The following is a 13,485-nucleotide window of genomic DNA, read 5'->3' on the forward strand; positions in this document are numbered from 1 at the left end:
TATAGGATCAGTACCACCATTAAGCAAGTTATATAAGTTCTTGAGGTCTTAGTTTTCCCATCTACATAATAAGAATAATAATGCCCTCATAAATATTATTATGAAATTAAATGAGGAAATGTATGTAATTACAGACCCATAATAGGTGCTTAATAAATAATAGGTATTCTCATTAGTATTGTGCCTTTGCACTGCATATGACTTTTGTTACTTTGAGAGAGGCACAGATGTGATCAAGTGGAACTCCTTCCCCAGAGAGTCAAGCCTGCAAAGAAATAAACAATACTGCTCACGGAATGAGTCTCCATTAGGATGGTAATAAATACAGCTCCAATGCTGCTTTTGCTGAAATAGTCTCAATGATTACTATGCTCTTATTTTTCTCTGTCAGCCATAGATTGTCGCCCTGGATCAGTGTGCCTTACACCTACTTCCTGGTCATCAGGGCCCAATGCTAAGTAGCTTTTAAAATTTGGTATTTTCCAAAAGAAGGAAACTTAATATGGTAGTCTTTTAATAAACTATTTTTATGTGCTATTTTGAGCTGTAAAATTGTAATAGTATTGACTATTATACAATTTAATGATTTTTTTCTGTACTTATGCCTGGGAAAAGCATTATTTTAAAAGTAGAATAAATAAATAACACAACACAAGTGATTTGTTCTACCCTGGACTGTGATATTTGAAGCAACATTAAAAAGGTAGATTTTTAAAATTATAAGTGATTGAATCATTCCTTCTAGTTTATTTTTTCTCTATACTTAATACATTATGTTACTCATAGTCCCATCCTCTCTTTTAAAATAAAACTAGTACTTATTTTTCTGAATTTTTGAGTTATATTTTATTGAGCTGCATGTAAAATATAGAACTTTTCAAAATGAATTGGCCAAAATAGAAAAGAGATATTTTTTTGAATGATGGCTAATACTTAAACTAACCATATGACTTCCTTGGAAGTCATTAACTCCTGGATTACTTACTACAGCTGCTGTTCACAAGACACGAGGTTCAACCAGTCACACTTTCAGGGTTCAATAGTTCATCGCAGATAAGCATCTACAGTCAGATGTGCTTTTGAAACTTGTCAGAAAAATTTTAAAAGCATTGTCTCATTAATTTTTTCATTATTTCTCATTGTACTTGTGGTGGCAGATGAGTGTTAAAGGGGCTCATAGGAGTATATCAAGAAAAAAAAAGCCCACTTATTAATCAAAGCATGGAGTGGAAATTCTGCACGTTGATTACTAGTATGTCTTGCTTCATGATCCATATAAACCAGGGATTGGGCTCAGGCCTGATTCCAAAACTCACATTGAACTTTCCAGCTTTCTGCTATCCCTTCTAGAATAACACAGGGAAAAAGCAAAGTGAGAAATAAAGTCTTCTCCTCCCTATATTCTTTACTTATCTATATATTTCATGTGCTTTTTTTCCCATCAGCCCCACAACTCTCTTTGATCTTCCTATGGGTCTGATAGCCAACTCTGGTTAACACTTTCCTAAGTATTATTCTCCTGGCAATGGTTTCCCTTCAGAGAAGAAAGCATTGACATTGATGGTATGAGGAACGTCTTGTATGTATCTGGTATTTTGTAGTGTGAATATTACATTCACTTTGCCTCAGTATCACCTTCTGCAAAATGAGCCACTGTAGGCTTTCCATTTGTTACCCAGACATTTGCTCAAACATTATTCTAGATGTTTCTATGAAAGTATTTTTAGATGAGATTAATATTTAAGTCAGTAGATATTGAGTAAATGTCTTTCAAGTCCTAACCTAAGACTGGAGAAATCAGGGCCTGGACTCCTGCAGCCGGAATGCCTGTGTTTAAGCCTGTTTGTAGCACCTACTATCGCTGTGATCTTGTCCAGTTATATTATTTACACACACACTCACACACACCACACACAAGCTAAAAGTACCTGGCACTAACAGAATCTATGACAATGCTTAGTGTTCAATAAATATTAGCTACTATTATTAATTATTTCTACCAGTCTATAAGTCCTTTCACTTACAATATTTCAATTAACCTTCACAAGCATCCTGATACCAGCATCAATACTGAAGGTTAATTGACTTATTTAAGAACTAGAACCCACTCCTCAGTCTCCTAGTCCAGGGTTCTTTCAGGTACACAAGCATAATCATACATTTGCAACACAATCAGTCACTGATGATTCATGCTCCAGATTTTATAGTCTTCATAAAGTTTTCTCGGAGACTTTGCTATTGATATAGTAGCTGTTGCTATTCTACACTACATGGTTACTAAGAATAATTATTATTTGTTATCTGACCTACCTGATGTAGGAGCAATGTCCATATTCATGTAAAATTAGAGTAAACTTGGGTAAAGTCTAAAGTTGAAGCTTTTATTTACTCTGTTACTCACACTTTGCAGTTTTTCTGAGGCTGTAGTTGGGAAGAGGAATGGATGGTTGCAAAGTTAACTTGAGGATTAGCAAGCAGATGAAGGCTGCTACTTCACTTGTGTGAAATGTGCCATTTCTAGGATATTTTGCAATACTAGTATGAACTGTGAGTGTGTGGATGTGTGCTGTGTGTGGATTTGTGGGTCTAATTGTACGGAAATAGAGAAAGAAGTCCTTTTTTAAGAGCTTCACTAATACATTTCTGTTCAAATACATTAATCAACATTCCCAACTCAACTATTTACTTGGGGGGAACAAGTTCAAATGTAGGGCCGACTAACTTAGCCTCTTTGCTGAGAAAGTGTGATTGATTTCTGTGCTTACAAGGATGGAAGTGCAGAAAGCTCTTCCTTCCCTTTGTTATCTCTGTGACATCTTGTGACCTGCACCTGGCAATTTTCTGTGACAAAATGTGCAGAAGACAAGAAGGAAAATGGTACAGAAAGAGAATCTGGGTGGGAGGTGCACTTTATAAAGTATAAATGGAGTGTCTTATTTATTTTACTTTAACAACATCAAAAGGTGTTACTTAGAGGAAATATAATTTGAGATGGGTCAGGAGCCAGCCAAGGAAGAGCCATCAACAAATGTGGGCCAGTCTTCTTTTAACCAAACTTCTTTTTTGTTTTCACCAGAAAAAGATGCTATTAGTTATTGAATGCACAGTGTACGCCAGGTACAATTCTAAACATGGCAATGGCATCATAACTTAATTTTCTTATTGCAACATTTCCAATGATCCTTTGCTGTGGGCATCTTGGTTTCTGTGTTACAGATAAACTTTAGAAAGTATACATAATAAGTTGAAGAGTTTGAGTTTGAATACATGTTTGCCTGACTCCAAAACTCTTAACCACTGCATTCATCAGCATCTGTGGAGGATGTTATTCATGGACTGTGTGGTGGTTAATTTTGGGTGTCAACTTGACTAGGCTGTGGTACCCAGATATTTGGTCAAACATTATTCTAGAAAGTTTCTGTGAAAGTATTTTTAATTAGATTAACATTTAAATCAATAGACACTGAGTAAATAAAATTACCTTCCGTAATATAAGTGGAAGGTAATTTGATGATCAGTTGAAGGCCTTAACAGAACAAAAACAGAAGAAGGAATTCTGTCTCCACCTTGATGGCCCACTCTACAGATTTTAGACTCTCCAGCTTCCCAAGTCACGTGAGCCAATTCCTTAAAATAAATATCTCCTTCCATATATATATACAAATCCTATTGGTTCTCTTCCTTTGAAGAACCCTGAATAATACAAGACACTTCCTCCTTCTAATTCAGGTGAGTTTGTCACGGGATCCAGGGAGACATAAAGGTCTCTAAGGGCTATCTGAAGGGTGTTACCCTGATGTCTAAGAGCAGGTGAATCTCATTTGCTCCAATGCAGGACTACACTTCTTGTTCCTTGGTTTGCCAGCATAAGAAGGGCCATATTATTTAGTTTTTAGTAAATACATTACAGGTTATTTTGGGAATGTGTTCAGAAATTAGTCCACAGTTAGTACATATGTGATCTATAACTACTTAAATAAAATTAACATTGTATGTAAGTCTATTACATGCCAGGTGCCATGATCAGTCATTTCTGTATGAAAAAAGATACATTATTCCCTTCCCTCACCCCCTGCCTTAAAAAACTCTAAGAAAACAAATGTGGTCATCTGATTTTTCCATGAGAGAACTGAGAAGCAAAGATAATTAATTCCTTGCATTAGGTAAGTAGAGGATCTTGAATTTCACCTCAGATCTATGTGATTTCAAAGTCCATCTTTTAAAAAACTACAGTTAATACCCTTTTTTGTATATTATGTTCTCCTGAAAACAAGCACAATAAAGTATAAAAATTTGATAATATTAGTCTATTTTCAGAGAGTAAAATAAATATTATTTATAAATAAATTTCTGCTATTATAATAATCTTGGGGATCTACTTCCATTATATTATGCAATTCTTTAATTCTGTATTTTAATAGTTGAATAACTAATTGATCTGATTTAGTATAAAAACTATCCAACCCTATTTTATCATAATGATTTTATCTCTTTTCATTCATATTGGATTTACAAAGTTATAATTCATACTATTATTGCTTTCCCTTACTCCCTTTTATTCATTTCATAAAAAATAGGGACAGAATGTGATAAACTCAGCTATAGACAAAAGTAAGTGTTTTTGCATGCATATAAGCCTAACCAATGGACACAGACACCAGAGGGGAGAGGGCATGAGAGGGGGTGGCAATGGGGGGATAAGGACACATATGTAATACCTCAATCAATAAAAATTAAATAAATTAAAAAAATAGAAACAGCCCTAACTGGTTTGGCTCAGTGGATAGAGCGTCGGCCTGCAGACTCAAGGGTCCTGGGTTCGATTCCGGTCAAGGGCATGTACCTTGGTTGTGGGCACATCCCCAGTAGCGGGTGTGCGGGAGGCGACTGATCGATGTTTCTCTCTCATCGATGTTTCTGGCTCTCTATCCCTCTCCCTTCCTCTCTGTAAAAATTCAATAAAATATATATTTTAAAAAATAAAATAAAAAAATAGAAACAGAGGCTAAAAAAAAAAATCTGAACTGTTGACAAGTGAACAAGTGCCACCACTGGATAATTCAGTGTTTCTTCATTTACCAGTTGGTGTACATACTTCCAAAAGGATGTTAATTTATACCCAATGAGAGTCCGTTGGCATTTTTGGAGAGATCAACTTGTGAAAGTTAAGTATTGTCTCCTTTTCATAATATTTCTTTGCCCTGCTTCCCATACCTAATTATTTTTCAGGCTTTTGGAATTTAGTTTAGCCAGCCCATGGTTCATTACAAAAGCCCAAAAAGAAAAGTTAACACCAGTTAATTAACAGAAGCAAAATATAGAGCATTTTAAAGTACTCCTTGATACCTCCAAGTTATGAGCACATTTTTATAAACTATCTTTCACACAAAATTTTGTGAGAAAACCAATGATAGCCTCATAAGCATCTAGCAACTTAAGTGAGACCATGTTTGGAAATTTATGGTTTAACACTTTAGTCTTTAATATCTAGCTCCAGCTCTAGAAGGCAATGCTATATTTTTATCCTGGGAAATTAGGATGGCTGACCAAACTAAGCCTGAAAAAAATTAGATGAGGTTTAAAAGAGTCAGACAGTGGTGGGCAAATAACTTTATTACAAGTCTAAAATAGAATCAAGAACATTGGAGCTGCTCTACTTCTGAGGATAGGGACACTTTGCCAAAACATGTGTCATCCTCATTACACCGAGTGCGTTAGTGACCGAGGAAAGGGTTGGAAAGTCCCACAGTGGGGTGGCTGCCAAAAAGAGGTGGCCCTGTGGCCCTTACCCCAGGTAACCTGGATACTATCAAATTTAGTCCATAAATGATTCAAAGCAGTCTGAACAGAGGGAATATTGCAAAAAAAAAAAAAAAAAAAAGAGGGAGGGTGAGTTTCCTCATAGTCTTGGTTTATTTCCAACAAATATTGACCTCTTTTTCCTTTCCCTTGTTCCCTCCAGAGCTAAAAATGTTTAATTCAAAATAAAAAGCTCAATATGAATGCCGACATTGATCTGAAAATCTGGTGATTATTTCAGCCTGGTTAATTAAATGGGTAAGGTTCAAAAACATGGAACAATTTTAAACATAATCATGACTTTATAGCCACAATATTTTGTAAGCTCAGAGAAATAAGTGGACCAAAATGTTTCATTGGTTTTAAGTTTACGTGAATTTTAATATGACAGAGGCTCTATGTAATTCTCTGCAAGTTTATTGGAATGGTGCCAACTAAGTAGATGAACATTTCTGAAAGAAGGGAGTGCTGAATTGATACCACATGATGAAGCGTGTGGAGCTACCATTTGGTGTGTGGCACAAACTTCAGAGCATTACAGAGGAAATAAGCCTGGCCCACATTCAGAAGATTTCTACAACTCATACACCCATCTCCTTTCTGCTGAAAAGTAACAGGCATCTATTGGAAAAATAAAAATAAAACATATCCTCTTCGATATGTTATTTAAAGGAAGAAGATTGTAAGGCAACAGGATGTGGGTGTCTGACTCACACCGCAAACAGACCACATGATGCACATGTTGACATCAGCAGCTGCAGGGACATTTTCCTTGGGTTTCACACCAACGGCAGCTGAACCAGCAGCTGAACCTGCTCCTGTGAGTAGCATCACACGCAGCATCAAGCAAGACTATGGCTCAGCGTCTCCCAGGGCCCTGCTGTCCACAGAAGCGTAGGGGAAAGCTGACATTGTTCAACAATGCTCTCCCTCTTCTGTGACCTGCCTTTTCCTCTAACTGCTTTCACAGCTGCCATCCTCCGATCTGCCCACAAAGAATGTGAATTGCTGTGGTAGGTGTGCTCACCATCCAGCTACCTGAAAGTTAAGAGCAGCCATCTTTTCCCTTCCTGTTCCAACCTCCTTGATACTGGTGTTGTTCCCTAAAATATACAGAGAAGGCTGGAAGGTATAGGTATGCTCTCCTTCATCCTGCTGACCCTGATTCCTCCCTCCCTGACACCCCAAGGACCAGATTCAGTTTCTTATGTGGCGCAGCTAATGTTCCACCTCTTGTCATTATTGTTGGAGTGCAAATCTTATTCCTCTTATTTGGAACAGAAAATATGACCTCCTAATCTTTTTATTGTTTATGGCAGCTATAAGAGGTCCTGAAAATAAATATTTGTTAAATTGAATAAACTTCAAAAGCATTCGGATTGAAAACAATAGGTGTATTAACCCGTTAATTGTTTACTGAGTGGCTCTGTCCTAGTTCTAAGTGACATGAGCATGAATAATATAAATTCTTGCTCTCTACTAACTCGGGGAGGTGGGGGGTGGGGAACAGACTCAGTCAAGGCTTCCAGAAGAAGCTGAGTCAACCTGGGTTTTGAAGGATGAGTTGTATTTAACAGGAAGAAAAGAGGAAAAGGACACTCCAGACATAGTGAATATTTCCACAAAACCACAGTCATGGAAGTAATGCTTTAATTGGGAAACTAAGAAAAGATCAGAGTGACTGAAGCATTGAGAGGAAAAGGATGAAGGGAGGCTGTATTCATTTTCTATTGCTGCATAACACAAACTTAGTGGCTTAAAATACATGTTTATTATTTCCAAGTTTCTGTAGGTAAATGGGCTTTCTGCTCAGGGTCTCACCAGGCTGAAATTGCAGTTGGCTGGGGCTATGATCTCATCTGAGGCTCAGGAACTCTTCCAAGCTCACAGACTTGGCAGAAGTCAGTTCTTTGAGGCTGTGTGATTGAGGAAACTTTTTCCTTTTTCTTGTTGGCTGTCTACTGGAGACCACTTGAAGCTGCTAGAATCTACCCCAGGTCTTTGCCACATAGCCCCATCCATAGGCCCTATCATAGCATGCTGGTTTGCTTCATTTTTGAGGCCAACATGAGAACATCTCCCTGACATTTCACCTTCTCTTAAAACACTCACCTAATTAGGTCAGGCCCACTCAGAATAGTCTCCCTTTTTTATTATTAAATGTATTGGTGTGATATTGGTGAATAAGATCACATAGGATTCAAGTGTACATCTCCATGATACATGATCTGTGTATTGCATTGTGTGCCCATCATCCAAAGTCAAAATCATCTTCTGTCACCATATGTTCAGCTCCCTTTACCCCTCACCCCTTTCCCTCTGGTTACCACTCCACTGTTGTCTGTGTCTATGAGTTTCAGCTTTATATCCCACATATGAATAAAATCATATGGTTCTTAGCTTTTGGTGACTGACTTATTTCACTGAGCATAATATTTCAAGGTCCATCCATGTTGTCACAAATGGCAGTATTTCATGTTTATTTATGGCTGAGTAGTATCACATCTTCTTTATCCATTCCTCTATCAAAGGACACTTTGGTTGCTTTATGTCTTGGCCACCTTGAATAATGCTGCAATAAACATAGGAGTGCATATATCTTTGCAGATAAATGTTTTCGAGTTTTTCAGGTAGATACCAAGAAGAGGGGTTGTTAGGTCATATGGTAACTCTATTATTAATTTTTTGAGGAACTGCCATACTGTTTTCCATAGTGGCTGTACCAGTTTACATTCCCACCAGCAGTGAATAAGGTTTTTGTGTTTTTTTTTCTCCAAAACTTGTTATTACTTGTCTTACTGACAATATTCATTCTAACAGGGGTGAGGCAGTGTGCAAATTTCCCTGTAGCTGCTGATGTCAATTTATCTTATTGTAGTTTTTATTTGCATTTCCAGAATAGCTAGTGAAGTTGGGCATTTTTTCATGTGTCTGTTGGCCATCTGTATGTCTTCCTGGGAGAAGTGTCTGTTCAGCTCCTCTGCCCATTTTTCATAAACATTTTAAAAATAATTAATGACAACAAGTGCTGGTGCAGATACGGAGAAAAAGGAACCCTCGTGCACTGCTGGTGGGAATGCAGACTGGTGCAGCCACTGTGGAGAACAGTATGGAGTTTCCTCAAAAAGTTAAAAATGGAACTGCCATTTGACCCAGGAATCCCACTTCTAGGAATATATCCTAAGAATCCTGAAACACCAATCAGAAAGGATATATGTTCATAGCAGCACAATTTACAATAGCTAAGATTTGGAAACAGCCTAAGTGCCCATCAGCAAATGAGTGGATTAAAAAACTGTGGTACATCTACACAATGGAATACTACGCTGCTATAAAAAAGAAGGAACTTTTACCATTTGCAACAGGATGAACAGAACTGGAGAGCATTATGCTAAGTGAAATAAGCCAGTCAGAGAAAGATAAAAATCACATAATCTCACTCATATGTAGGATATAATAATCAACATAAACTGATGAACAAAAATAGATCCAGAGACAAGGTAGCACTGAACAGACCATCCAACCTAAGAGAGAAGTCAGGGGAAGGGGGGAGGGTTAGAGATCAACCAAAGGACTTGTATGCATGCATATTAGCATAACAAATGGACACAGACACAGGGGATGGGAGCTTGCCCTCAGGAGTGGGAGTGGCCGGGGGTAGGGGTGGTCAATCGGGGGAAAAAAGGAAACGTGTAATACTTTAAACAATTAAAAAAAGAAACATAAAAAGTAATAATTAATTGATGTTTAAAGAGAGAGGAAGGGTGAGGGAGAGAGAGAAACATCAATGTGAGAGCACAACATCTTTCAGCTGCTTCCTGCACAGCCCCCACTGGGAATTGAGCCTGCAACCCAGGTATGTGCCTGGACCAGGAACCAAACTGGCAGCATTTCAGTGCATGGGATGGTGCCCAACCAACTGAGCCACACCAGCCAGGGCTCTGCCCATTTTTCAATTGGATTGTTTGTTTGTTTGGTGTTGAGTCATATGAGTTCTTATATATTTTAGATATTAACCCTTTGTTGAAGCTGATGTTTTCAAATATCATCTCCCATTCAGTTGGTTGCTTTTTTGTTTTGTTGTAGGTTTATTTTGCTGTCCAGAAGCTTTTTAGTCTGATATAGTCCCATTTATTTATTTTTGCCTTTATTTCCCTTGCCTTTGGGGTCAAATTCATAAAATGTTCTCTATGACCAAGATCTGTAAGGTGAGTACCTATGTTTTCTTCTATATAATTTGTTATTTCAGATCTTATGTTTAGGTCTTTTATCCATTTTGAATTAATTTTTATACACGGGACAGATTGTAATATAGTTTTATCCTTTTGCATGTGGCTTTCTAATTTTCCCAGCACCATTTATTGAAGACACTATCTTTACTCCATTGTGTTTTTTGGCTCCTTTGTCAAAAATTATTTGCCCATATACATGTGGTTTTATCTCTAGGCTCTCAATTCTGTCCCTTTGGTCTGTGTGTCTGTTTTTCTTCCAATGCGATGATGCTTTGATTATCATAGCTCTGTAGTGTAATTTGAACTCAGGTGCTGTGATACCTCCCGCTTCATTCTTTTTCCTCAGGATTGTTTGCCTCCTGGGGTCTTTTGTGGTTCCATACAAATCTGATAATTTTTTTTAATAACATTGGCATTTTGATGGGGATTGTATTGAATCTGTATATTGCTTTGGGAAACATGACCATTATCTGTGTATTTTTTCAGTGAATGAACAGGGAATATCCATTTTACTGTGTGCTTTTCAATCTCTTTTAATAATGCTTTGTAGTTTTCTGTCTAGGCATCGATGTATGAATGGCATTTTTTAAGATTGATAAAAAGAAGTCTTTCTATTATTTTCCAGTAAGTGGTGCTGAATTACAAGTTTGTTAGCTCCTTGCACTTCTATGGCTTTTCAAATCTCTGTGTGGTGGTGGAAGATGCGAAAGTGGCTGCCTCCCCTGTGATATGAATTCTAGTCCCAGGGAACCAACCCTGCAGGAGAATGCAGTGGACAATTGGGCTCCAAATCTGTGAAATGCCAGTGCTGGCCCCCCACAGCCAGATGCTGTGTAGCCACCATGTATGGAAGTGGGGTGGGCTAGAGTAACCTGGCCGCCTTCTTTGTCCTCCTGGTAATGGCAACCTCGAACCTCCATGGAGTCCCCCCTGAGTCCTCAATCTCAGGACCAGTCAACGAGTATGCCCTTTGCTCAGGGAAAAAGTGATTCTGTAGTACCTGTTCTCGAGTTTGTGGATAATGTGCTTGGTTACCCAACACCAAGGGCAAAGGGAAGCAAGCTCTGGGAGGTTAAGGGGCAGCCGGGCTCTGTGGCTTTGTTTGTCTGGAATGCTGAGTGCTAGACAACTACAGCAGTCCCTGCCCAGGTCACTGGGCTCAGCTGTAGCTCATACTGCCCATTCCTGAAGGAATCCCCACTGAATCTCTTTGCTTCTGAACCAAGTGCCAGCCACACATGATTTCTTCCCTCTCCAGGCTGAGCCCCACCTTGAGCTCCCAGATTGAGGGCTGCTTTTGTGGCTCCTCTCAGCTTTTCTGCCTTCTGGCCTCTCCTGCGTTACCCACTTTTTGAGGTATCAATATGCAAATCTCTCAGCTGTGTTTGTGTGTTAAGCAGGGAATCCTTTGTTGGATTATAGCTGTTCAAATGGTTGAAACTTCAAGGGGAGAGACCAAGGGCACCTCTCATGCTTCCATTCCTTTGACGTCACCAGCAATGGTTTCTTTGATCTTTGCCAGCAGATGTCCATGATCTCTTAGCTGCAGCACTTCCCAGAAGTTAGCAGCGTCCCAGCTATTAATTTCACATGGCTGGCTCATCACAACTGAGAGAGTAGGGCTCCTGTCACATCAGCACTAAGTCAATATATGGTTAGCACATCTTTTGGTTCTTAGGATTGAGAAGATTGCTTTCTTCAGTAAACAAAGACCTTATGTGCCGCATCGCTCGCATCACATATGGCTTGAATAGCTTGTCTTTGCCCCACTTCTCAACTCAGGTCTCCTGGCTGCAGTTTGTTTAATCTCCCTTTTAATGAACTGAAAGTCAAGTGATAAGGAACTAGAGATTCCATCATAGTCACTAGCCTTGCCCGCACTCAAAAGGAGTGATTATAACAGGGGTTGAAATCTTGTCGGCTGTTCTAGAATTCTAACCACAGAAGAAGTAGAATGAATGATAGAGGGAGGAAAAACCTCAATGAGGTCAAAACTTGAATTTTCTCTAGGTCCTGCAACTTATTATTCTTCTGGTTTGAGGTCCCTTAATGGATATAAATTCTTCTACCTATAAATGGGATAATAACCTTCATAGAGATAGTAAACGTACTAATACATTGCAAAGAACTCTGCACACGGTTTTGGATCTCTATGTTTGGTGTAAGGAATCCTGTGGGCCATGCGGAGGAGGTCACACTCAATTCTCTAGGTCAGGGAATGGGAAACTCATCAAAGTCTCTCAGAAGGAGAAAAAATTATCAGATTTGCTTTATTTTTTTTTCCACTAGGCTCTGATGGTTAGCAATCTGGCCTCAAGCCAACTAGTTATTTGTATTTTAGTTCTCCTCAGAGATACTAAGAATTTAATATTCATTTTCCAGAAGTTTTTTATTATGGAAAATTTAAAACATACACAAGTAAATAGAATAATATAATGTTTCCCATGTACTTATCAACAGGCTTCAATAGCATCAACATTATTTTATGCTTGTTTCATGTATACATCTTCTTATATCCCCTACTTTATTATTATTTTTTAATATAGTTCTTTTAAGGTTAGATTAACATACATTAAAATGTGCTAATCTTAAATGTATAATTTTGACTAATTGATAAATCCATGAAACTCATACCCCTATTAAGACAGAAAATACTTGTGTCCCTTCAGAAGGTACTCCTATACTTCTTCCCAGTCAACCCCTGTCACTCTGCTCAGAGAAGCAACTGCTCCTATTTTTAACTCATAAAGTAGTTTTTCTAATTTTAGAATTTTATACAAATGAAATAATATAGCATTTACTCTTTTGTGTATGTTTTTCTGTTGTTGGATTTGTTTTTTTGCAGCATAATATATAAGACACAGTCATGTCATTGAATGTATTAACAGTTTGTGCCTCTGTAGCATTTAATTTAAAAATATATCACACCTTTTTTCTTATATTCTTTATATGCCTGGGCTATTTCCAGTTTGGAGCTTTGGTGTCAGACTGACCCTGGTTTAAATCTCTGCTCTGCTTCTTGCCAGGCAAGATTCTTGACTTCTTTACAAAATGACTGTAATTTCAGCATCTTCATAGATTTGTTGTGAAGATTGAGACAATACATATAAAGTGCTTAGCAGTGTAAATGGCCCGGCAAATGGCCCACAGTAGTTTTACTCCTCATTAAGACTATTTAATGAACTGCACTTGACACACAAACAGTCAAGTAAGTAATTTATTATTTTTAAAAGGTGAGAATTAAAGGAGTGGATCTCTTGTAAACACAAAGGCTGCAACCCCAAACACCCTTTTCTCACCTCAACATATGGCATCACCAAGCCTGTGTCTGCCCTTGGTGACTTCTGGCCACAGTACACCAGAACGTCCTAGACCACTCGGACTTGGCTATAAGTGTCAGCCCATTTCCCTCATAATGAGTAGGCCTGGGTTCCAACACTGCAGCTTCATATAA

The sequence above is a fragment of the Myotis brandtii genome, unplaced genomic scaffold (assembly GCF_000412655.1).
Source record: "Myotis brandtii unplaced genomic scaffold, ASM41265v1 scaffold504, whole genome shotgun sequence".
Taxonomy (NCBI): Eukaryota; Metazoa; Chordata; class Mammalia; order Chiroptera; family Vespertilionidae; genus Myotis; species Myotis brandtii.